Source organism: Chenopodium quinoa, unplaced genomic scaffold, assembly GCF_001683475.1.
Source record: "Chenopodium quinoa cultivar QQ74 unplaced genomic scaffold, ASM168347v1, whole genome shotgun sequence".
In the NCBI taxonomy this organism is placed as follows: Eukaryota; Viridiplantae; Streptophyta; class Magnoliopsida; order Caryophyllales; family Amaranthaceae; genus Chenopodium; species Chenopodium quinoa.
In genome coordinates, this window is record NW_018742963.1 from 247,815 (window position 1) to 275,073 (window position 27,259).

Genomic DNA, 27,259 nt, shown 5'->3' on the forward strand with positions numbered 1-27,259 from the left:
AACCTTCACACCCGTGAACGGTTTACAAGTTCCTAAAACTTGTTGGTGACTCATCTATTTTTAGCTTCTTTCCCTTTGGACACCACCATGCCTAAAAGCATGAATATAGTGGGGCTCAAAGTTGATTTAAAAAATTCCCTACAATAATGTAATAACAACAAATCATTTATAACCAAGCAACATATACTTATCATAATAATCATCATCATAAAAATATCGTTAGTAGTAAGATCCTAGGCATGATATTAAACATATTCATAACAATCCTAGCATGTTACTAATAACAAAATTAACAAGTTGTCCTAATCATGATGCTAGTAATCAAAGCAATAAAAATAATTAGAGTAAATAAAACAAAGAATTAAATACTCACTCTGAATGTGCAACTTTGAATACTACATCATGAATAAATTGTTAGTAACTTCAATAAATATAATAATCCACAATAATTAAATTAAAGAGTTAGAGAAATTAATATCACCCTCGAGATTATACCTTCACGCCTTGGTGAAAAAGGTAGAACTTTCGGATCTTGTTTTGGACTTTGAATTACTTGAGTAAGTTTAGAAATAAAGCTAAGAACAATAGAAATTGTACGTCGAAGCTTTAAGTCTAAGTTTTTGAGATGATTTGGGATTGATAAAATATTTGTATGGTTTTCGAATTCTCCTCCAAAAATGAGAAATAATGGTGGTATTTGTAGGCTTAAAATAGGGTGAAGATAGATTTTTGGAAGAAGATAGATTTTCGAAAACGCGTAGTGAGGGGCAGCAGTTTTGCAGTTTTTATTTTTATCATAACTTTTGATCCAGAAATCAGAATAAGATAAATAATATATTGTTGGAAATCTATGAAAGTCTAATTTCCAACCCAATTGAAATCAGATTTATATCTTTTGTAGAATTAGAGACATGATCGAAATAGTGGAACGGTGTCAGTTTTGGATAGAGTTTAGTATTTTAATCATATTTTTTTCATTTCTAATCAAAATTGGTCTTATGATATATCATTGGAAAGATTATTTCAAGGGCTACCCAACTATCCAAGATTTGGATAAAAATTATGAGGCACAAAATTTAGTTTTGACCGGTTTTGGGACTGGAGTTGTGAAAAGGGAAAATGGGCTAAGTTTAGGCTAACGAAATTGATAAAATGGCTCTAAAAATAATTTTGGGCTAGAAAAAAAGGACTAATCAAGTAATTCTTAGATCTATTACGTGAACCGGACCAAATTAGGCAATGTAAAAAAGAGGTTGTTTCGTCATCGGGCTTTGGTCGGGGAGACATAATCAAGTGTCTACACCTAATCCAACCCAAACTACTCCCTCCTTATTTCTTCATGTGGCCGTCCATATCCATGTGAGGCCCAATTAGTGGGTCTCTTACTTGTAAAAATCCATCACCCTTATGTGTGACCTCATAGGATCCATTTTATTGGGCTTTGGACTATTTGACTAGCCCAAAGATCATTTATCATGTCTAGCAACAAACAATGACGACCCAAAAGAATGAACTTATTATCTCCATAATATTGATCCATGATATATCTAGTAGTTACACTTGACGAAGACATAAATCCTTCAATCTTTCACTTGTCTGAGACAAGTGTGCAATATTCAAATTCCTTAAGTCAATTTGTGTCCGATTTGATAATATGATTGCGTCACATGTTAAGATCATATTAATCTACAAATCATTTCTTGAAACTGAGTTAGAATTACATAACAAATGATTACTGAGTAATACATTTGAGCACGGCCATGCATATTCTGAATTCTTTCTTTTCAAGCGGCCACGACACTTAACCTTTTATAAGGATGACTCAATTCAATCTTGTGGCAATCAAAACTCCCACTCAACTTTTAGAATAACCCAAAAGTACTCTGTATAGTCCCCTTTCACGGCATGACGGTGGAGTACAATCAAATTTAAACTAATCATAAAGCAAGAATAGTGTTCCACTCAGTTAGAGGAATCTACTAATATATCTGGAAGTTCTATACTTGAACTTCAAAGTAGGTCAAAGTTCGATCATGTATCATTCATACATATCCATGTGATTGACCGAACATCTCTATGTCCCTATAGCCCATGAAACTGCGCTATCAGTCAATCTTACATGCTAGTTCGTTTATTGAAATCATCATTTATGTCCGGTTTAACGATTTCGGACTCGGAACTTAAAATAATTTATGAATTCAGTTCACCTGTGGGGTTTGATTCACCAAATCACGTATTTGATAATCCCAAAAATTCATAATTATTTTGGACATTTTATTTAATATATTAAACCACAATTAAATAAGAAGAATAAAAATTCATATTAAACATTAACTGCAAGTCAATGTATCACATTTGTAATAAGCTTTCTCAAAACCTATACAACTTTAATTCCATTCAAGCACTTACTTCAATCCTTCAGCCCTAGTGTGACTCTCATGCTTAGGCTGTGGAAGGGGTTTAGTAAGCGGATCGGCCATATTCTCATCCGTATGAACTTTGCAGATCTTGACATCGCGCCTGCTAACGATCTCTCGAATGAGATGATACTTTCTCATTACATGTTTGGACTTGTAATGTGACCTTGGTTCCTTTGATTGAGCAATGGCACCATTGTTGTCACAAAATAACTCAATTCCCTCCTAAGCACTAGGTATAATGTCCAGCTATGTGAGGAACTTCTTGATCCAAACGACTTCCTTAGCTACTTCTACCGCAGCCAAATAATCAAATTTTGTCGTGGAGTCTGCGACGGTGCTTTGCTTTGAACTCTTCCAGCTCACTACTCCTCTATTCAGACAGAAAATGTACCCTGATTGAGATTGAAAGTCATCTCTGTCTGTTTGGAAGATCGCATCCGTATAGCCTTTGACAACCAACTCACTTTCACCACCATATACTAAGAACATACTCTTAGTCCTTCTCAAGTACTATAGTATATTCTTAGTTGCAGTCTAGTGTGCTTCACTTGGATTTTCCTGAAATCTTCTATACATGCTTAGGGCATATGAAACATTTGGCCTTGTACATATCATGGCATACATAATAGACCCTATCGCTGATACATAAGGTATATTAGCCAAACGCTTTAACTCTTCTGGCTTTTGAGGGCACTGAGTTTTACTAAGCATAATACCATGAGACATGGGAAGAAATCCTCTCTTAGAATCCTTCATGTCGAACCTATCGAGAACCTTATCAATATAAGTCTCTTGACTTAGTCCAATCATTCTTCGAGATCTGTCTCGATGGATTTTAATTCCTAAAATGTGCTTGGTATTTCCCAAGTCCTTCATCGAGAAATAACTTCTCAACCACTCCTTGATTTATTCAAGCATTGGTATGTCGTTTTCCATGAGTAGTATTTCATCTACATACAAGACTAGGAAGACAAGGCTGCTTCTACTAACCTTCTTGTAAATACAAGATTCTTCTTTGCTCTTGAGAAAACCAAACTGTTTGATTGCCTCATCAGAATGAATGTTCCAACTCCGAGATGCTTGTTTCAATCCATAAAATGAATTTCTAAAGCTTGCAAACCTTTCTAGAAATTTCTGGATCTTTAAAACTAGAACCCATTCAAGAAGGCGGTTTTGACATCCATCTCCAAAACTTTGTAATCGAAAAATGTAGCAATCGCTAGAAGAATCTGAATTGAATTAAGCATTGCTACTGGGGAAAAGGTTTCATCATAGTCAATACCATAAATTTTCCTGAAGCCTTTTGCGACCAGTCTAGCTTTATAGATGTAGACATTACCATCTTTGTCTATCTTGATCTTGTAAACTCATTTGGAACCAATAGGTTTTACCCCATCTGACAAGTCTACTAGGGTCCACACATCATTTTTAGACATGGAGTCCATTTTGGATTTCATGGCCTCAAGCCATTTCTTAGAGTTAGGGCTCGCCAAAGCTTGCTTGTAGGTTGTAGGTTCTGCACATTCCAATATGAAAATTTTGAAATCTGCAGTTAATAGAACATCAACAAACTGTTTGTTTCTGATTATGACTGACCTACGTAGGGTTGGAGCAACAGTAGAAATATTCTCTTCAACTCTTTGAAGATTTTCGCATGAATTAGATTCAAGTGGGACCATAGGAGTTTCGCTAGTTGAATTAACTTCCTCCGACTCATGATTTGTCAACTGAGTTGACTCATGTGCCCTCGCCTCTGACGTGGTGTTATCCACATCCATTTGTTGCTCGTCTCGAATCTCTTCGAGAACCACTTTAATCCCACTTGGCTTTTTAGAAAGAAATTCTTTTTCTAGAAAGACACCATCGCGAGCAACAAACACTTTGTTATCTTCGCGATAGTAGAAGTAATAACCTCCTATTTTCCTGGGATAACCCACAAAGAAACTGTAGGGAATTTTTCAAACTCAACCTTGAGCCCCACTGTGATTATGCTTTTAGGCATGGTGGCGTCCATAGGGAAGGAAGCTAGAGATAAAGGAGTCGCCAACAAGTTTTAGGAACTTGTAAACCGTTCACGGGTGTGATGGTTACACCCCATTCACGATCACGAAGATCGCTAACTCCATAGTGGTTCGGAACCATGACTGGGTATTCGGGGATGATGGTACGAATCCAACCTAAAAGAGATTGAACCCGCCCTAAATCAGCCTCTACTTGATTCTTATGATATCCATATGCGCTTTCTGATTAACATACATACAACAAGTTAACCCTAAACCTTTTTAATCTACATTGGTTGATTATTAATGCACAAATAAATCTAATATTGGTGATCACTTGAATTAAAATCATATTAAGCCTAAAACAAATTATCAATTATCTTATTAGACGTGATTTCAAGTATAAATTCCCTTTAAACCTGCAAGAAGGGGCATGATCAAGCAATAAATTATGAATAATCAAGCAATGTATTATAATTGACACAACAATCATCATCATAATAACATCATCAAAACATGATTAGTAAGATCCTAGGCATGATACTAAAAGGATTAATAACAAATCCTAGCATGTCACTAATAAAAATCATAACAAAGCATTCACCTAAACATGATACTAGGAATCAAAATCAACATCCTAACATGATACTAGGAATTAAAATAATATTCTAAGCATGATTTCTATGTCAAAATAATAATTAGGTAATCCAATTACTTACTTTGATGCCTCGTATCTCTGTCTATCAAAACAATACACACGTTAGTAACTTCAAGAAAGATTAAATCAAATAAACCAAATAAATTGAAATATAGATTTGGAACCAAACCCTCAGAACTATCAACCTTTCACGTCGAGGTCGAAGGCAACTTTGAGATTGGCTAAGAGTATTCAAAGCTTGTGAAGGAGGTATGGTGTTTGATTAGGGAAAAATATCAAGGATGTGTGTTTGGATATGTTGGGATATGTTTAGGCTAGGCTAAGAAAAGAACCATGAGAGAGAGAGAAAGTGTTAGAGAAGGGATTAGATGATAATTGTTGGTGATTCAAAACGGGGTGAAACGACCTCTATTTATAAGGAAAAAAGAGGGTCGAAGGATCAGAAAATAGTCAGAATTCAAACCTAAGTAAAATAGATTCCATCGTGGCACGACAGCCTTGTCGTGGCGCGATGGTGCTGTCGCTCAGCAATGGTTTTTGAAAGACTGAATCCGTACGGAATTCTATTCCCAATTGGATTGGGTTAAACAAATATTCGTACGTATTCTATTTTGACTGGGATTAGGATCATTGAAAAACAGATGTTTTATCCGATGTAAAATTTTTAAATCTTTATCTTTTCAAAAACGGGATACATATTAAAACCTTACAGAGAATTCTAGAAGCTAATAATAAATCCTAAGGGATTTACGATCGAAAACAAGCTTCCAGAGGATTTCAGAAGCTTGTAGTAAATCCTAATTGGTTTAGGAATGATGTTAAGGTTAATGGACCCTCCACATGGTCATTGGGTCGCAGGTAAGGCTTGGTTCGGGCTCGGTTTAGTATTTTGGCCATAATTTATTCGTTATAAGTCGGATTTGGGCTTATAATATATCGTTGGAAAGCTCTTTTCAAGCCCCATCCAAATACACAATAATTGAACCAGGATTAAGGACCAAAATAAACTGTTTTGGACGTTTTTATGGATTTGGACACGAAATGAATGATTTTAAGGACACGAAATGAATAATTTTGGGTTTAAAGGCACGAAATGAATTATTTTGGGTTAAAACATTTAAGGAAAGGCTAGAAATGGTCAAGGATAAAGGGAACTTCACGAGACTCTTCAACTCTTCACCGAACTCGATAATCAAAGACGTGAAAGGTACTCATTACTGGGTTTGGTTTTTGAGGAGATACAATCTGGTGTCTACAGAAACATTTGTCTGATTTGGGACATAATTTATTGCTTCGTAAACATTTTACATAAGTTTCACAACCCCAAATCTTAAGAAAAGACAACTTTAGAACTTTTCCATTCCATAACTCATATGGGGTCTTTTCCACAGCTTTGGACGGGCTTCTGTTTAGTACTTTCGCAGCTATTTTTAAAGCATATCCCCAAAACGATATGTGTAGATCTGTAAAGCTCATCATAGATCTAACCATGTCTAGAAAAGTTCGATTTCTCCTTTCTAACACACTGTTTAATTGTGGTGTTCCAGGAGTCGTTTTCATTGTTGGTGGTAAGAATTGCTATTCATCTACGACAAAATCAGGCAAAGTTTAATAATATGTTTTATAAACATCAAAGCACCATAAAAGTTATTATTAGGTAACTTTAAAGCACTTTATTAAAAAAAAAATTGTCCTAATTGAATTAAGTGATTCCAAGATCCTTTATTTGTGTAGTAGTTGACCAGACTGAGGCCCTACCATCAAGCATTACATTTTCAAGGTAAGTAAACTCTTTACTTATTGCAACTCTTGGTTGAATAATTATCCATCTCATGTTTAATTATTACCCTTTGCTTCAAGGTTCTAAACTCTTTAGGTAACCTTGTTGAGCATAACCAGTTAAATGTGTAAAACGTGATCTACTCCAAATTACCTAAGATAACAAGTGATACCCTGCAGAGGCAGAACCATCACTCACGATCGAAGGGTTGTTAGGTATTTAATTGGAAAAACAATTTCAATATTTCCGGGACCTAGATGTATTATGTTGTGATTAATTTAGTGAACTATAGCATCATCAAAAACATTAATAAAACCTAGCATGCATAATCTACTAATGCATTAATAAACAAGACATAGTATGACCCCTAATCCTAAGAAAACTAATAAAGCAAAAGCTCCCACTTAAACTTTTATGGATCTCATCCACCTAACTCCTTTTGGCCTCCATTTCATGGGCTTCTTGGATTAACTGCAACCAGTAACTCTACTCTATTCTATTTACTACTTAAATAAAATTACAAAAATACTAAACGATATCACTAGTAGAAAATATGTTTTTTACCACCCCACATTTGCTACGGTTATTTTAAAAACCGTAGCAATATTTTAGTTATTTCGGAATTACCTCAAGAAACAATAAAAAAATGCTACGATTTTTATAACCGTAGCATTAAAAAGATACCCCGCCCCAAAAGAAAGAACAATAAACCCTTCTCAATTTATTTTCGACCCAGCAGCCCCCTTCAATTCATTTTCACTCCTTCTCAACCCCTTACTAAGCTAAGTATTCAACTCACATCGCCACCGTTCAATACTCACATCGCCGCCGTTCAGGTCGCTGCCAGTTTGGGTTGCCGACGATTCGAGTTCGCGTGGTCCATTTTCCTCTCTCTCTCATGCGTGGTTCCTTTTCTTCTCCCTCCGTTCTTCTCATTTTTGACCTGCAGTTTGCCGCCGTCTTTACCGGCCAACTGCAATCACCATAATTTGTGCTGCTTCCGACGTCCGTCCTGTAGTCCCACAATTCCCATTGAAGCGCACCTCTCCATTCAGGTGACCTCTCATTCTTTTGGGTATTTACCGTAGAGCATACAAAGAAAGATAACTTAAAATAAAGGAATTTATTTTATTTTCTAGCATAATCACGAAAATTTAATTTATTTCTTGTAAATCTAGGTTTTTCTTCAAAAAAAAAAAACTTAAAATTTAAGCTTCTAGGTGTTCTTCTTTTAGGCTGATGTGCTTGCTTTTTTACTCAATTTCAGTTGAGCTAGTTGAATTAGTTGGTGGGTCCTTCAAATGAGTTGAAGATTGGGGGAGAAACACAATCGTATTTCTTGCTCAGTTTCGACAACGCTGCGCTTCTATCACCCACAATTCTGATACTATTCTCTGATAAGGTCGTTTTTTCGCTTCTGTTCTCTTCTTTGCTGTCATTTTTATGTGGGTTTTGCTGAATTTTTGCAGTTTCTGAAACCATTTGGGTAAATTCTCTTGAATTGTGGTTTCTTTGTTATTAAATTGTTGTGTTGGGAAGAATTTTATTTGGTAATTATATATGTTTTGTGCCTTTTATGACATTTTTTTATGAGTGGACGAAAGTGGAGTTGGATGAAGTTGAGATTGAGATTGTTATGACACTTTGTTGGGCGATTTGGGATGCCCGTAACTTCTTTGTTATGGAAGGATTGATGCATGAGAAAAACCCAACAGGCTTTTGTCCAGGATCTTGTTAGCTGGTCTAAGCCTAAGGAGGGGTGGGTTAAGGTAAATGTTGACGCTGGGTTCTTAGGTGAGGTTGGTGCTGGGTTAGGGGCTATTATTAGGGACTATAAGAGGGAAGTGTTGGGCTGTGCAGTAAATCAGTACATGCTAAAGATGTGTGGTATGGATGGGCTGAAACTTGTTGTTGAGAGGGGCAGCACAAAGGTTGTGGTAGAAAGTGATAACATATTGGTTGTTCAGGCATTGTAGGGTGCAAAGCTCATATATAAATATATTTTATGTCTTTTTTTTCCTTATTCTCTGAGTCACTCTGTTCATAGTCTTTAATCGTGTAAGAAGATTAGGGTGTCATTGATTATTCTAAAGTTTCTTTTCGGAAAGTTGATCTTTTAATTTGTGATAAAAATGACATAAATGTCTCTTTATGTAAATACCATTAATATGCCCATTTACTTAGTTTATAAACTTATTGAGACCAAAGTAGACTAAAAATAGGCAAAATAACTTTACATTTGCCCGAATTCCACGTTATAATGTGAATGAGTAAAATAACACTCTAATCATGTCTAAAGTACTTAGTTATGTGTTTCTATGACTTGTAATGGCATAAATATTTGAAGTTGCCTAATTTTAAGAGTACATAAGACCAAAAAGGTTCCTAAATGGGCAAAATGCCTTCTAAGTTCTAACTTGCCCGTTTTCCATGTTTTAATGTATATGAATAAAGTAACACTCAAACCATGCCTTAAGTACTTAGTTATGAGTTACTATGGCTTTAAATACCCTTAATTTGTCAAGTAACATAGATTTAGGACTATATATGACCAAAATGGTTCCGTAATGAATAATATGACTTTTACTTTGCCCAATTTTCATGTTTTGAAGTAAATGCATAAAAGAACACTCATATCATGTCTAAATTACTTAGTTATGAATATCTAGGACCAATAATACCATTAATTTAATAAGTTACTTAGTTTTAGGAGTAAAAATGACCATAATGGTCCTAAAATGAGCAAAATGACTTCTAACATGCCCATTTTCCATGTGTTTAAGTGAATGAGTAAAAAAACACTCCTATCATGTCTAAATTACTTAGTTATGATTGTCTATGTCTTTAAATACCATTAATATACAATTTACTTATTTTATACACTTATTTAGACCAAAGTAGACTAAAAATGGGCAAAATGACTTTAATTTTGCCCGAATTCCATGTTATAATGTGAATGAGCAAAATAACACTCAAACTATGTCTAAAGTACTTAGTTATGTGTTTCTATGACTTGAAATGGCATAAATATTTGAAGTTACCTAATTTTAAGAGTGCATAAGACCAAAAAGGTTCCTAAATTCGCAAAATGCCTTCTAAGTTCTAACTTGCCTGTTTTCCATGTTTTAATGTATATGAATAAAGTAACACTCAAACCATGCCTTAAATACTTAGTTATGAGTTTCTATGTCCTTAAATACCCTTAATTAGTTAAGTAACATAGATTTTGGACTATATATGACCAAAATGGTTCCGAAATGAATAATATGACTCTTACTTTGCCAAAATTTCAAGTTTTGAAGTAAATGCATAAAAGAACACTCTCATATCATGTCTAAATTACTTAGTTATAAATATCTAGGACTAATAATACCATTAATTTAACAAGATACTTAATTTTATGAGTAAAAATGACCGTAATGGTCCTAAAATGAGCAAAATGACTTCTAACATGCCCATTTTCCATGTGTTTAAGTAAATGAGTAAAATAACACTCCTATCATGTCTAAATTACTTAGCTATGATTATATATGTCTTTAAATACCATTAATATACAATTTACTTATTTTATACACTTATTCAGACCAAAGTAGACTAAAAATGGGCAAAATGACTTTAAATTTGCCCGAATTCCACGTTATAATGTGAATGAGTAAAACAACACCCAAATTATGTCTAAAGTACTTAGTTATGTGTTTCTATGACTTGCAATGGCATAAATATTTGAAGTTACCTAATTTTAAGCGTACATAAGATTAAAAAGATTATGATTAGGGTAAAAATATCCAAGCCACGTGGTCGAATCAGAGTGTGACACGTGTCACCCTAAGAAGTGCCTAAAATGGGCCAACCAGGATGAGACACGTGGCACAATGATGATGAAGGAAAATGGCGGCCTTCAAAGGCCTTACTCCTGAGGCGCAAAAAAATGGCGCAGCCCACCAACGTAGGTTTGAGTGACCTACGGAAGGGAACCTTTTCCAATATTACCCCATTTTGGGGACGCGTACAATCATTTATTACATCAATTATTCTCTTACAACAGAGAAAACACCTGATCGCGGGATCCGAGAAGATCTTACTTTACTTTCCGCATTTTACTCAACTTCAACACATTCTAACTTGATCGTCGGAGGCGAAACTTCGAATAACCGGAGCTTCCGTTTGTTGCAGGTAAAGGCGAGTGAGGATCCAGTCTTAGTGACGTAAGTCTTCCGCAGGACACCTCAGAAAATCCCGAAACAATTGGCACCGTCTGTGGGGAGAGTACCTCTAAGATGGTTTCTAAAGAACCTGTACCGCCTCCTAAGGATAGACGTCCAGTCGGACCATGATACTAAGTCGGATCCAGAGGTTAAAGTATATACGACCAAAGATGGTTCCTTTATCTCAAAGCACATCCATCAGAAAGAAAGGAAGGAACAAAATGTCAACCAAGATGGTGCGAGCACGTCAGCCGGCAAGCCTTAGGCTGAAAGGATTGATTGCTCACATCACCCGTTCAGAGTTCTTGAAGTTTATGACAAACTTCAAGGGCGAGATGAAAGACCTAATCAAAAGTCAAGCGGCTGGTTTAAGCAAGGAGCAGCAGCCAAGAATCCTTCTCTCTATAGGAGGACCAAGACGATCAAGGATAGGCAGCCCACTCCACATCCCAAGCAAAAGGAGGGGGACCGACCCTTGATCAACTGGACAAAATTTCGTCTCCCAGAGACGTTAATAAGGAAGCCCATCCGACATATACAACCTAATGGCAGCAAGAAGACCTACACTAATGCTCGGCAGATCATCGAGCATAGGAGGAGTCAACTGTCTGACACGCCATCAACGCCGACAATGCCAGATAGCTTCAGGAATACCTCAATGAGGTATTCCCATTCTAAGCAGGAGCACCTATCAGGCGGTAATTCCGTCCGAACACATCCTCAAATGATAGGCTCGACACCGTATGTGCCCCATCAAACATACGGGTCGTTTGCCTAACCATACCCGCAACCTACCTTCTGCGGGGGACATGCGGCATATCAGGTCCAACCCTTGGACTGGCCGCTCCATCTGCTCAAACTTGGAGAACAACCCTCTGCGTTCTACAAGGAGATAATCGAGGTGGCACAGCCGACCAAGGTTAAGAACGTTTTGGTTGGTGCCTATGATGGCACCACCAACCTAGAAGACCACCTAATGACATATACCAACCTCATGTATCTACAGGGGTTGGGTGACGCCACATGGTGCAGGTGCTTCCCAGCTACACTAAAGGGCATTTCCCAACAGTGGTTCGGCAACTTGCCTTCTGGGTGCATCAACAATTTCAGGAAGCTTGCGTTCCTGTTGCCTCTAACTTCTCAATGAACATACTGGCCAAGAAGACTAGCAACGACTTGGGTACGGTTGTTCAGGGAGACTGTGAGGGGCTCCGTTCTTATGTCAGGCAGTTCAATCTGGTGAGAATCCAAATTCAAGGGCTGTCTGACGAAGTTGCTTTTACAGACTTCTTCAAGGGTTTGAAGGACGGGTCACAATTCAAGTTTGACCTCGTCCGGAAGAGAATCTTCACTCTTCCAGAGGCGTTGAGGGAGGCAAGAGGCCTATATACAGGCGACAGAACTTTGCTCCTCAAGCAAGCAGTCGGACTCAAAGAGGTCTGACAAACAGAAGGGGAGTCGGCAAGATCAGTCGGCTTAGAAAAATGAAGAGAGCAAAAAGAGAAAAGATGTCTGGGCGGTCAACAACTCTAGTCAACCGTCCAAAAAGAAGAACAAAGAGGTTAAACTGTATGTCCCTAAGTACGAGTTTAACAAGGACTGCTATTCCATCCTCATGGAAATCAAAGAGCGGGTGAGCATTGAAAAGCCCTCGGCAATGAAGGATCTGGCCAAAAACTGTGACAAGAGCAAATACTACCATTTCCATGAGGACATAAGCCACTATACCAACGACTGCTACAGCCTCAAGCGGTTGTTAGATAGGTTGGCTAGGAAGGGATTGCCGAAGTCCTATATTCTCAAGTCCAAGGTGACCTTGCAGACGGACCCTAAGTAGCCGTCCAAAAAAGCAGCCAAAGCTGACAGTGGTTCGGACACAGATTTGGACATGATTTGCACAATTGTAGGCAATTTCGCTTCAGGCGGTCCAACTATCCGAGGCACCAAGGACCATGTCCGAAAAATTATCAACTTAGTTGAAAAGGGTCAAACGTCTGTTGAGATATTTCCTGAGGTTTTCATTACTGAAAAGGACTAGGGCAAAGTCCGTCGGCCGCATGATGAACCCATGGTTGTTTAATGCAAGGTAGCTAACTAGAGGGTTAGCCGGATCCTTATTGATAGATATAATTAGTTGGCAATGCTTGTCAAAGCTGAAGTACAACCCAAGCAGCATGCATCCGGTCTTACACCCCTTGGTTGGTTTTGGGGGTGGAGTCGTACACCCAATCGGCCGAATTGATCTACCCATCCGGCTGGGTGAAAAGGGAAAGGGGCGGAACATGGTTTTCCGATTTTTGGTGGTACAGCAGCTGATAGCCTATAATCTCATTTTAGGTCGTCCGACTATAAATGAATCCAAGGCCATCATAATACCCTCATTCATGCTGCTAAAATTCGAAAGAGATGATGGCACCGTCGTTCAGAAGACGGCTCGAGAGTGCTACCTCTCAGACGTCAAGCCAACAACAATTGGTCGGGATGTGGAGCCAGTAGACCTTAGGAAGTCCAGGAACCTGAGTTTGTGTAATACTCTGTATTTTTATGTACTTTATAAATTATTTAAGTATTATAAAATATATTTTTAAGGGCTCAATTATTTTAATTAAATATTAATGGGCTAGAGTATTTTTATTATTGAGTTTTATAAAAGTGAAATATATTTTGGGCTAAAGGTTCATTAATTATTTGGACACGTTTAAATAATCGTATGTAAACAATCCTTATATACTCCTATTGGACCTACCCTATGCTATTTAACTGAGCCTAATTTATTTATTTGAACCCTTGTCGGTCAAATATTCCATAACTTAAGCCCACTTATTTATTAAGCTCAACCCAAAAATTTAAGCCCACTTATAAATACCTCTCAATATCCCAAAAATTTCCCACACAAAGAGGCTTAAAGAAATCAGATTTTCTCATGTAAGTTTTCTTTTCTTTTTCCTTATTTTTCTTTCTTTTTCTTTTTCCTTATTTTTTTCCTTTTCTCTTGTTTTTTTTGGGTTCATGCGTGAACCATTCCCACGCATGGTAGCAATCCATGCTTGCCTTGCTTCTTTCCCCTTGCCACACAGCGCCACATCACCGATGACAGGACCCACCTCCGGCGACCACCTAGCACGCCGGCAGCCATCTCGCCACCCGTGGTGGTTGTTCTCTCTCTCTCTCCTTTTGTTTTAATTATTATTCCTATAAGTTATACTTTGGGTTTTAATATTAATTATTGAAATATGATTAGTATGTTTTATAATTGTGTTTTAATGATTAAAGAGTATAAATTTCAGTTTATAAATTGTTTTAAATTTAAGATTTTATAAAGTATTAAAAGTTAGGGTTTTAATTACAAAAGAGTTGATTTTTAGGGTTCTAACTTGCCATTAATTTCGGGGTTTTATATACCCATTGATTGTAAGTGATAATAAAGCTTAAAGATTGTATCTTTATGGAGTTTTAATGGGTTTTTGTTAGTATAATAATGCTGGAATTTTTTATTTATGTACTACTTTTGTGTTTTAATAAAAGGGGTTGATTACCCATAAGTAGAGAATGTTTTAATTGATTTTAATGGAATTTTCAGATTTATTTGAGGGGTTTAAACCTTAAAAAGTGTGCTGGAATTTTTATATTAACACCATGAATGAGTTTTTACTTTGTGGTTTTAATCACCCACTTAAAGAAAGAGTTTTAAAGGGTTTAAACCAAAATTTCAGTTTATTAGAGAGGTTATAAAGTGTTTTAAAGTTGCTGGAAATTTGTGTAATCAAGGGAGTAATGGAGTTTATGTATTTGGTATTGTTGGAGACTTTAAGTTGAGTAGTTTCTAGCATTGTGGCTAGTTGGAAAGACGATTTGATGTACGTATGCGCGTAGGGCGTTTTAATTATGCATAGTATCATGTTAGGAAGTTAAATTTTGGATCAAGTGTGATATTAGTATCATGTTAAGTTGATTATGGTGATAATTGGTTGAATTGATTTGGTTATCCATATGTGAAGATTGGAATAATCATTATGAGCTTGATACAGGTTGTAAGTAATTGAATCATGTTATATTATTTGTTATTCATTATCAAGAAGGCATTAATTTATTAAGCAAAGATAATATATATTTAAAAGAGCTAAAGTTATATTTATTGAGCATGATTCATGATTTTATTCTCACCCATTTATTATTGGAGTTCAGCAAGAAAGTTTATTTATTTACTGATAGGTGTTTTATTTGTCCACTTATCATGGTATTTTTGACACAATTTTGTTGTTATTTTTCCCTCTTTTATCCCTTTTTTGTCTCCTTTTGTGCATGATTATAGCTTTTAGCTTCCCCGATCTTTTTTATGTGTGTGTTCGTGTTTTTAGATGCAATGATAAATTAGTTATATAGCATAAGCACGAACAACTATATTGGAAGCAAAGCATAATAGGAGAGGGCGTGCAGCCCCTGAGGAGAGGGCGCTCCTACCCCAAGCGCCACAATCTGCCTCCTTCTTTCCCAGCCAGGAGCGGGCGTGCACCAGTCAAGGAGCGGGCGCTCCTAATCGAGCTCCAACACTCTGCCTTCTCTGATGCAATGAGGAGCGGGCGCGCACCTAAGGGGGAGCAGGCGCTCCTTCCTGAGTTCCAACAATCTACCTTCTTTGCTGCAGCTAGGAGCGAGCGCTCCTATTTGTAGGAGCGGGCGCTCCTGCATGCAAACCCGGTTTTCTTTACGGATTTTTCTATGTGACTTTGGGGAGTATAAAAGCGACCCTTGGTTTTTATTTTAGGCAGCTTCTTCTTCTTTTAGTCTTCTTAGGTACTTAGTTAGTTCTCAAAAACTCTCATTAATTAGCTTAGTTTCTTTCAATTTCAATCATTGAAGTAGTTAATTGAAGTTTGTACTCTCAATTTCAACACTTTCTCAACCTTGAAGCTTCATTAGTAAATTTCTTCCTCTATCTCTTGCTCCTTATTTTTCAGTTTTTAATTGCTTTAAATTGTTAATTTCCTTCTTAATCTTGCTTAATTGTTGTTGCATGTTCAATCTACTTTATTCTTATTATTTTTCTCAACTTGTTAGATTTATGTTGAACTTAGATATTGTTGTTAGGTTGTTCTTCACCATGGATTGTGAGTAGTCTATTTTCTAGGGGTTGGGTAAAACCCTCAATGTAGTCCTAATTACTTGCTGCATGTAATAATTGGGTAATTATTGGGTGTTAATTAGTTGAGTTTAAGTGGTTTAATTGCTTAGTTCTTGTATATGGCCATTGCTAGAACTATTTATCCAAGCTTTCTCAAAAAAGGATCGAGAGATGAACTTGAGTTAGCTCCCTTATGCTTAATTGACTTGAAATGCCATGAGAATAGGAATTTCGGGTCAAGGGAATGTTTATGTCATCGTGATTATGCTTTAACACTTGTTTTATGCTTTGTAACTACAAGAGTAGGTTGTATTCATGATTCAAGTAATCCCTCTAGCTTGAGAGAGTAGTTGGGTGTCTTAGATGTCTTCCCCTAATTTATCCCTTTAATTTACCTTGATTGTTGCATGTTAATTGTGATTTGTGATGAAATTGAGTGGTATAACCCGAGCCCTAGATTCCTCTAAATATTGTTAATTTCCTCTCAGCTTTAGTTGATTTGAACTAAAAGAAGACACTCAAGACCAACCCAATTTCAATTTCATTTAGCTTATTTAAACGGTAGTACTCGGTGGTTGATTCAACGCCTCTCTTGGGTTCGACCCTTTCTTACTCTTACTATTAGTTAGTGAGACCAAGATAGGAATGATTATCTTTGGTAGGCTCGACGACGGCCTATTATTTACTCACCCACATAAGTTGAGGTCGAGTCAAGAAGTTAGTTTATTACTCACTCACATAGTTGAGATTGAGTCAAGGAAGTTATTAGTGCATTTTATGCACCAAGGTAGTAATCGTGCAATTTTGTGCACAAAACTAGGCAAGGAACCTTAATTAAAATAAATAGTATGTGCTCACTAATTAAATCAAGAATGAAATAGATGTATGTGGTGTGTATTGTCATGTTTGTTCTTGATTGATTGGTTGGAGTCATCACAACTTAAATTGGTAAATCACGTAAAGTGTAAGAGGATACGCACCAAAACTCTTGGAACGTATATACCTTGAGTATGAACATATGGAGGGGAGTTATGGGGTTTAATATTTAACTATAGCTTCTACAGGGGTACAAGACGCTGTACTTTCTTGTGTTATTAATGCGCTGGAATTCCGTCACAAGGTGATATAGTAGGTGCCAATTGGAGTAGCTCCCTAATTAGAAACTCAATATTTTTGTGGGCTATTTTTAAGGAAGGAAACCTGTTCGATGCGTTATCCAAAACTATATATTAATAAATTAAGTAGAGTCGTGAGCCAAAGGTAAGTTGACTTGTGTTGTATGATAAGCATGTTTTATTTATTTATTTTATTTTATACTAATTTGAACAAGGCATGCCGAAGGACAGTTACCCGCTTCCAAAGATCGACAGTTTGGTCGATTCTACAGCCGGACATGCCATGATGAGCTTTATGGATGTCTATTCAAGCTTTCACCAGATACCTTTGTGGAAAAAAATATCAAGAGAAGATGACATTCGTCACTGATCAGGGGTAATTCAGTTATAATGTAATGCCGTTTGGCTTGAAAAATGCGTCTGTTACATTCCAACGTATGATTAATATATACGATCTTCATTAACCAGATTAGTAAAAATGTACAGGCGTACATTGATGACATGATAGTCAAATCCAAGTTTCAGACGAATCACCTTGCTGACCTCCGAGAAACCTTCACCAAACTCAGGCGACACAAGGTTATGCTTAATCCCAAGAAGTGTGTCTTTGGTGTTGTGTCTGGGAAGTTTCTCGGATTTTAAATCGATCAAAGAGGGATAGAGGCAAATCTAAAGAAGGTACAGGCGGTCATTGACATGAAATCACCACGCACTGTCAGAGAATTACAGAAATTAACCGGTCAGGTGATAAGTGCCTCTATTTCTTCCAAGCAATCCGAAAGAAAACAATGTTTGAATGGGGAGATGATGCTAAGAAAGAATTTCAGAAACTGAAAGAACACTTGCACTCCTTGCCAAGGCTTGTAAGTCCTCTGCCCAAGGAGACACTTTACATGTATTTGGCCGTCTCAGATCATGCTCTTAGTGTTGTTCTCCTTGTTGAAAGAGACGGTAATCAGCTCCCTGTCTATTTCGTTAGCCACATCCTTCGAAATGTAGAACTCCAGTACTCAACGGTTGAGAAAATTGGCCTTGCTTTGTTTATGGCAGTCAAGAAGTTGAAACCATACTTCTTGGCACATCCGGTGGTGGTCTACACAGACCAACCACTCAAGCGGTCATTGACAACCTAGACTCATCTGGACGAATAATCAAATGGGCTATTGAAATGCAGAGTCTTGAAATCACCTTCGAAACAAGGAAGGCGGTGAAGGATCAGGCATTTGCTGACTTCATCGTGGAAATGACACGTCCGCTAGAGCTGGAGAACATTGATCGGGTTTGGAAGGTGTATGTAAACGGAAGCTAAACTATGAATGGTTGTGGTTCATGGATTATATGTCAGTCTCATGAAGGGGACAATTATGAATATGCACTACGGTTCAAGTTTCAGCTTCAAATAACAAAGCTGAGTATGAAGCCTTGCTTGCCGGCATCCGCATGTCTAAGGCGGCAGGGGCAATGAAAATTGACGCCTATTCTGACTCTCAGTTGGTCGTAAGCCAGTGCTATGGTGACTATGAGGCCACCAATCTAGCTATGACCAAATATCTTCAGGCGGTCAAAACAGTGGTTGAGACTCTTAACGAATTTCACCTGAGTCAAGTGCCCCGGCTAGAAAACAATCAGGCGGATGCTTTGTCAAAATTAGCATCATCCGCCTCATGTGATACACCTCGATCAGTCTTCTGGAAGTGATGGAAAAACGAAGTATTGAAGAAGATCCTATTAGTGTATGGACCGAAGCTCAACTTGGATGGACGGCATCCTGGCCTACCTACTAGACGGCACTCTGTCGGATACATACCCAGAAATGGTTTCAATGAAAAAACGTGAAGCCAACTTTGAAATCCACAAAGGAGAACTATTCAAGAAGGGTTTCCTAAAGCCACTCTTGAAATGCATCACCCTAGAAAGGGGGCATGAAATTCTAAAGGACCTACATTCAGGTTATTGTGCCTCGCACATAGGCGGCAGAGCCCTAGCAGGCAGAGCCACCCGGTAGAGTTACTTTTGGCCAACAATGGAAGCAGATGCCATGGAAATGGTGAAAAAGTGTGACAAGTGCCAACGGTTCGGCAAGCTCATACACTGTCCGGCAACTGAACTGAGGACAATTCATAGCCCGGTATTATTCGCCAAATGGAGCATGGATATCTTGGGTCCGTATACACATGCGTCAGGTTAAAGGCGGTATATCTTATTGGCTGTTGACTACTTCACCAAATGGGTTGAAGTGGCGGTTAAAGGCATTAAGACAAAGGATGTCATCTCTTTCATTTGGAAGAACATCATCACCCGGTATGGGGTTCCTATGTCTACGGTCTTTAATAATGGCCCTCAATTTGAGACGCCTACCCTCAAGAATTGATTGGGAGATAAGGAATCTCCCACTGCTTTGCATCAGTCGGCCGCCCCTAAGCATGCAACCAGGTTGAAGCTTTCAACAAACTCATCTCAGACGGAATTAAGAAGAAAAAAGAGGGAGCCGGTAGTCTATGGGCGGAGAAATTAATCCATGTACTTTGGTCTATCAGAACAACAGCAAAAGGGGCAACCAATTAAACCCCATTCTTCATGGTATACTGTGATGAGGCCATCTTACCCATTGAGCTTTATGAGCCGACTTTTCGAGTCATGTTATATGATTAAGAGGCTAACTGGGAGGCCATGCGACTAGCATGAACAGGGTAATGCCGCCTTACGTCATGAAATCTACCGTATGAAAATGACAAGAGCTTACAACAAAAGAGTACACAAACGGCCCTTGAAAGTGGGGGACTTTGTGTTACGAAAGATGGAGGCAACCGGTAGGACCAATGAGCAAGGAAAATTGACATCCAATTAGGAAGGCCCCTACCGGATCTATGAGGAAGTGAGAGGCGGCACCTACCGCCTCAAAACACCAGACGGCCAGCAGCTAGCCAGAACTTGGAATAAAGATAACTTGAAAAAGTATTACTTCAAAACTATGTAAATTTTGGAAATGAAAAAGCTTAATTAATGAGAACTATATTTTGTGGTTCATATTTGAATTTTATATTATTTGCATTATTATATACGGCTTTCGATGGGAAAAGTACCGTCAGTGTGCTATGTACAGATGGAAAATCTAATCCTACTGTCTACTCTGATAGAGTAAGAAACATTCGGCAACACCCCTTTAGGTGATTTTTCATACAAGCATCTCCCATTCGGGTGGCACGTTGCTCTATAAACTCGCCTCTCAAGTGTCTAAGTCGACTGCCAGATTGGAACGGTCCACATGCGTTTGAAATTGCTCTTAACCAAAACAGATGAAGGTCGTCTGTCCTATTTGAAAGGAGACGGCCTAGAACCGCATGGTTATACTAAAAACAATAAAATTGGTTCTCACATTGTTGGAATTAAGTAATACAAACGGGCCAAGATACCGCCTGTCCTATGGGGTAACAGGCGGCTATCAATGGTTGCATTTCACAATAGTTGAACCAACTAGGTCAAGCGGGCCATCCTTGAGTTTGTCCAAGTTTTAATTTGCAAATTCTATATCTCAGGACCGTCCGACCTTCTCGATGAGAAGTAAGCTCAACTCCAATGGTACAGACGGCCTAGCATTATTGTTGAAACATCCGCCTGCATAATGGTCTATCAAAGACAAAAAGACTAAGTCTTGGACTTAGCATTATTATTTAAACATCCTCCTGTCCTATGGACCGGATGCAGCTATGTATATATCGCCTGTTTTATGGACGACTGTCCACTTAGTTTGGGGAAATCACCATAGTGATTGATTGACTTAGAAACCAGTCATACTCTCTTTAAGTATCAAAAATTTATAGTCAATCAATCCACTTTTGAAACCAACTTAACAGCCGTCTAGGGGCAGGAACATCCGGTATAATTAAGTCAATTTCATGCAAAAATTAAAAACTTGAAAATTTTGAAAGCAAACCAATTACACAGTCGACATATTCACATTAAATAAAACCGACCCCACGATCGGCAAAAGAGTTAGAAATTGTTAACCGGTCTAACAACCAGCAGAAACAGAAATATTGTTAACCCGACCCCATGGTCGATAAAGACATAGATACTCGACTCGCAGGCCGGAAAAGCAAAGTATTAGGCCAGTCGGCCAGAACAGAAACAATTTAAGCTTAATTATCTGGAGGGGGGAGGTCCTCATCATTAGAAGCCACATTATAATCCTCGGTTGGCTACAGCTCTTGTTCCTCCTCATGCCCGGGCTCCTCATCATCGGCTGACTCGGCCGCCTCCTCCATCTCTTGATGCAGCTGCTGGGCGTTAAGCTCATCTGTAGCCGCTGCATACTGATACGCCCAGAAGGAGTAGTCACCCTCTGGAAAAAAAGAATTGAAAGTCGTCTTCATGCTTGTCTCGCAGTCGGCCTCATTCTCAGCAATCAGCTTCACCTTCTCCGCCTCAGCTTTGGCCCTCAGCTCATTTCTTAGCTCAATCTCAAAGTTGGCCATTTACTTCTTTAGGGCATTATACCGATCTCAGAGTCTGTCGGCCTCCTGATTAGCGTGCTCCAAGGCCTTGAGGTTGGAGTGGGCAGTTTTTAATTCAACCTCCAACTCGGCCACTCTTTTGTTGGCTGCTTCCAACTTGGCCTTGACCTACAGGTTGGCCTCCGCCTGTGAATACAGGACAACACGAGTCAATAACTCATTTTTCATAATGTCAAACTGAGCTCTATCGAGTGCAGAGGCGGCCCGCTCCTTAGCACTTTTTACCTCTGTTTGCTTATCAGCAAACGATTTTTTGAGCCCGTCCACCCGTAGCATAGCCTGCATCCGGGAAAAACAACTTGTCAAATACAATCAGCATAAAGGAGGGGAAAAATTTTCTAACTTAAGTCAGTTTACCTCAGCAAGAAGAGCAGTGATGGCCTCGAAGTTGAGGGTTCCAACTCCCCTCACATCCGCCTTCTCAGCTGGAGAGACGGCCTTGAGCATGATCTTAGCAAACTGCTAAACGTCCAGCCTCTGGCTAGCATCTTTACATTCAATATCTTGTAAGTAGCTGACATAAGCTCAAGCAATAGACCGAGTGTCTTCCGAGCTGCTAGGCGACTACTGGTAAGACTTGACCCTACAAGGGTAAGGCCAAGGATTAAAGGCGGTAATACCTTGGGGGATGGCAACCTCCCTATCCTTCGGACGCCTCTCACGGTGTCCGTCTTACTGGTGCCCGCCTGCTGCTGCTGTTGAGCCAGTAGCAGCGGTGAGTGGCTTGCCACTCTTCGACACCTTATCGGTGTTCGGCTTCTTTAGAGCTTCAAGGGAGGCGGGCGACTTGTCGCCAGTGGAAGGGTGAGAGTCGTCCCCAAACTTAGCAGCCGAGGGAGTTCGATGCACCACAATCTTCCTTGACTTGTTGGGCGTCTGTACATCCGCAGCTGAACGCTTCTACGACTTCTACAAATGAGGAGGTGCCCTTCTTGCAAAATAAAAATCAGAGAAGGAAAAAGTCAGGCGGTGAAGGCTGCATGTATTCTAAATTAAAAAGTTAAGAAATTCTAAGAATTGAGAAACTTACATGAGCCAGCTGCTCCTGTAAGAATTTTTAAGCCTTCTTCTTGGCGATCTTTCGGTAGGCGGCCGCAGAGGTGGCGGGTTTCTTGACTGAAGAGATGTGCTCCATTGCTTCGTCTGCAAAGAATACGCCGGATGTAAGCAACAAAAAAATAATAAGAATGAATGAGAAGCTTAGGCAAATTATCAAGATAGAAGTCTACATTCGGCAATCTACCTCTTGGTTTCTCAGTGCTAAGGCCGCAAGCGGCCAAATATGTCTCGTCTGACAACCACTCAAACCTAGGAATGTAGCTATTGGGGATTATTTATTTCTCATTCTTCCCCCCTATAGTTGTAATGGTGACTTTGAATAGGTCGGGTGTAAGAATCTGATCCCTAGGAGATAGGGCCTTTGGTTCCAAAAGTTGAACTTCCGGTGCCTCTTGGCATCCGGCGAAGAAATAATAAAAAATCTCTTTCGCCAAACCTTTCATTTGGATTCCTTGCCGACCGCCATCATGTATCCTTTGTGAATGGTCAAGGTGTACCATTCGGCGTCGTGTGCTTTTGGAGCCTTGCTTATATAATGCATCTTGGAAAATGCTTCAAAGTACGGCTCAACATACCCCAGTATGTATGTTCACCCAAGAATTGGGAGCAAGTTGCCAGATACCCAGACGGTACCCATCAAGAATCTTCTCCACAGCCGGATGGAGAGGGAATCTAAGGCCTACTTGAATGGTTGCTTCGTAACAACCAAAGCATTGATCCCCATAGCTGGACCCAAACATCCAGACGACCGTGTCATCCAAGTCAGGGACATGGATTTCATAACCACCCCCAATGACATTGGTGTCGCGGAATTCGTCCAATTTCTTGGACATGGTTTTGTGTGTGTTTGCGGTGATATGGGTGAAATAAGGGGCAAACTCCTCTTGAGGAGAGGTAGAAGTATCTCCTCTCCCCCTCTCTACAAAGGCGGCCTCACCGATCGATGTCGATGGCTCAGACTCGGCATCGGAGCTCTCATCTTCCCTATTTAATGCAGACGGCCCTGATCCAACCTTAGAGCCTCCTAATTCAGCGTCCGAATGGGACGATCCCTGTACAGAGCTAGAAGTACTACTCCTAGGTTTATCTCCTGACTCGTCCAAAATGGAGTCACCTTGAGTACTCGTAGAGCTGGGAGAATGGTCAAAGACTTCACTAGCCGGCACCCTAAGGGTACCATCTCTATTGAGCTCTCAGCTTGTTCTCTTCGTTCTGGCCATAGTGTCCTGCACAGGCACAGAGACGGTCAGATTCGGGGATGTTCTCCGGGGGTAGTCCAAGTAGGGGCAGCCGGTACTCCTAGTCCTAGATTCAGCCATCCCCGGTGACCGGCTGACAGCTATTCTAGGCCGTGTCGTGTGTGTTTGTGAAACCATTTTTGAAAATAAAGCAAACACATACTAAAAATAAAGCAAGAAAGAGATGAGAGAAATAGGCGGTTACCTTGTAAAAAGAAGGTATTGTTGAACTTTTGAGACTTGTGACAGCCGCGATGCAGGCGGACAGAACACAAGCGGCGGAAAAAATTCTCTCAAAAATTCAAATTCTCTCTCGAAGATTTTTTGTGAACGTGCAAAAATGAGGGGGGGGGAGTAAAAGCTATTTATATAAGGGTAAAATTTCAGGGGCACCCCTGTAATTTCCCCAGAAGGTGAAACGGTTAAAAAACCGTCACCATTGCATGTGTGACAAGTGTCACAGGCGCCATGTGGCACAGCACATCACCTCTATGAGAGGCCAATGATTAGGGTAAAAAATACCCAAGCCACGTGGTCGAATCAGAGTGTGACACGTGTCACCCTAGGAAGTGCCCAAAATGGGCCAACCAGGATGAGACACGTGGCACGATGATGATGATGAAGGAAAATGGCGGCCTTCAAAGGCCCAATTCTCGAGGTGTCGAAAAACGGCGCAACCCACCAACGTAGGTTTAAGTGACCTACGGAAGGGCACCTTTCCCAATGCCCTATAAATAGGGACATTTACCCCATTTTGGAGACACGTACAATCATTTATTGCATCAATTATTCTCTTACAACAGAGAAAGTACCTGATCTCGAGAACCGAGAAGATCTTACTTTACTTTCCGCATTTTACCCAACTTCAACACATTCTAACTTGATCGTCGGAGGCGAATCCGAACAACCGGAGCTTCCGTTTGTTACAGATACAGGAGAGTGAGGATCCAGTCTTGATGAAGTAACTCTCCTGCAGGACACATCAAAAAACCCCGAAACAGGTTCCTAAATGGGCAAAATGTCTTCTAAGTTCTAACTTGCTTGTTTTCTATGTTTTAATGTATATGAATAAAGTAACACTCAAACCATGCCTCAAGTACTTAGTTATTAGTTTCTATGTCTTTAAATACCCTTAATTTGTCAAGTAACATAGATTTGGGACTATATATGACCAAAATGGTTCCATAATGAATAATATGACTCTTACTTTGCCCAATTTTCATGTTTTGAAGTACATGCATAAAAGAACACTCATATAATGTCTAAATTACTTAGTTATGTATATCTAGGACCAATAATACCATTAATTTACCAAGTTACTTAGTTTTGGGAGTAAACATGACCATAATGGTCCCAAAATGACTTCTAACATGCCCATTTTCTATGTGTTTAAGTAAATGAGTAAAATAACACTCCTATCATGTCTAAATTACTTAGTTATGATTGCCTATGTCTTTAAATACCATTAATATACCAATTTACTTATTTTATACACTTATTCAGACCAAAGTAGACTATAAATGGGCAAAATGACTTTAAATTTGCCCGAATTCCATGTTATAATGTGAATGAGTAAAATAACACTCAAATTATGTCTAAAGTACTTAGTTATGTGTTTCTATGACTTTAAATGGCAAAATATTTGAAGTTACCTAATTTTAAGAATGCATAAGACCAAAAAGGTTCCTAAATGGGCAAAATGCCTTCTAAGTTCTAACTTGCCTATTTTCCATGTTTTAATGTATATGAATAAAGTAACACTCAAACCATGTCTTAAGTACTTAGTTGTGAGTTTCTATGTCTTTAAATACCCTTAATTTGTCAAGTAACATAGATTTGGGACTACACATGACCAAAATGGTTCCATAATGAATAATATGACTCTTACTTTGCCCAATTTCATGTTTTGAAGTAAATGCATAAAAGAACGCTCATATCATGTCTAAATTAGTTAGTTATGAATATCTAGGACCAATAATACCATTAATTTACCAAGTTACTTAGTTTTGGGACTAAATATGACCATAGTGGTCCCAAAATAAGCAAAATGACTTCTAACATGCCCATTTTCCATGTGTTTAAGTGAATGAGTAAAATAATATTCTTATCATATCTAAATTACTTAGTTATAAGTGTATGTCTTTAAATACCTTTAATATGCCAATTTACTTAGTTTATTGACTTATTGAGTCCAAAGTAAACTAAAAATGGGCAAAATGACTTCAAATTTGCCCGAATTCCATGATTGAGTAAAATAACACTCAAAACTCAAATCATGTCTAAAGTACTTAGTTATGTGTTTCTATGACTTGTAATGTCATAAAAATATTCAAAGTTACCTAATTTTAAGAGTACTCATAAGACCAAAAAGGTTCCAAAATGGGCAAAATGACGTGTAACTTGCCTGTTTTCCATGTTTTAATGTATATGAATAAAGTACACTCAAACCATGCCTTAAGTACTTATTAGTTATGAGTTTCTACGCCATAAATTTATGTAACTTTATTTTTTATTATGTTATAATATACTTCTCTTATAATGTGTCTTATTATAGGTTTCCAAGACGACAAGAAAAAGGGTCATTCACTACTACAAAGATCGACGAAGTTCGAGACAAGTTGGCCCAATTTTTTTACCGATACTTGTTGTTGAACTTCATGATACTTGTTGTTGAACTTCATGTTCGTTTCTAGTTTAGTTTGGAATTTAGATTAGAAATATACTTGATGAATGTTTTGTTTATTGTACTTTGTAATACACATGGAATATGTGTGTGTGTGTACGCGCGCGCGCGTGTGTGCGCGTGCGTGCGTGTGTGCGTGTGTGTAAAAATATATACATGTACAAATATATACAAGGAAAATATACAGGTTGCAGGCTGCTGATTTTTTTTAAAAAATAAATAAATAAAAACGTAAGGAAAACGCTATGGTTCTACTTTAAAAACAGTAGCAAAAGATTGTTAAACGCTACGGTGTTCTTAGCGGAAAATACAAAAACGCTATGGTTATTTCAAAAAATCGTAGCAAATAACTTTAAAACGCTACGGTTGTAAACCAAAGCAAATAACTTACCTTATTCACTACGCCCACTACGGTTCAAAACCGTAGCAAAAACCCCTAAAAAAACCGTAGCAATGTCCATTTTT

The 27,259-nt window shown here is 38.6% G+C and overlaps 1 long non-coding RNA gene across 1 annotated transcript; it reads left to right on the top strand.

The window, feature by feature from the left end:
• The first annotated feature begins 7,102 nt into the window (after window positions 1–7,102).
• On the top strand, window positions 7,103–27,222 carry LOC110728795. The gene is made up of 3 exons (XR_002512775.1): window positions 7,103–7,913; window positions 8,126–8,260; window positions 26,666–27,222. It is a non-coding gene; the product is annotated as an uncharacterized LOC110728795 (long non-coding RNA).
• The last annotated feature ends 37 nt before the right edge of the window (window positions 27,223–27,259 follow it).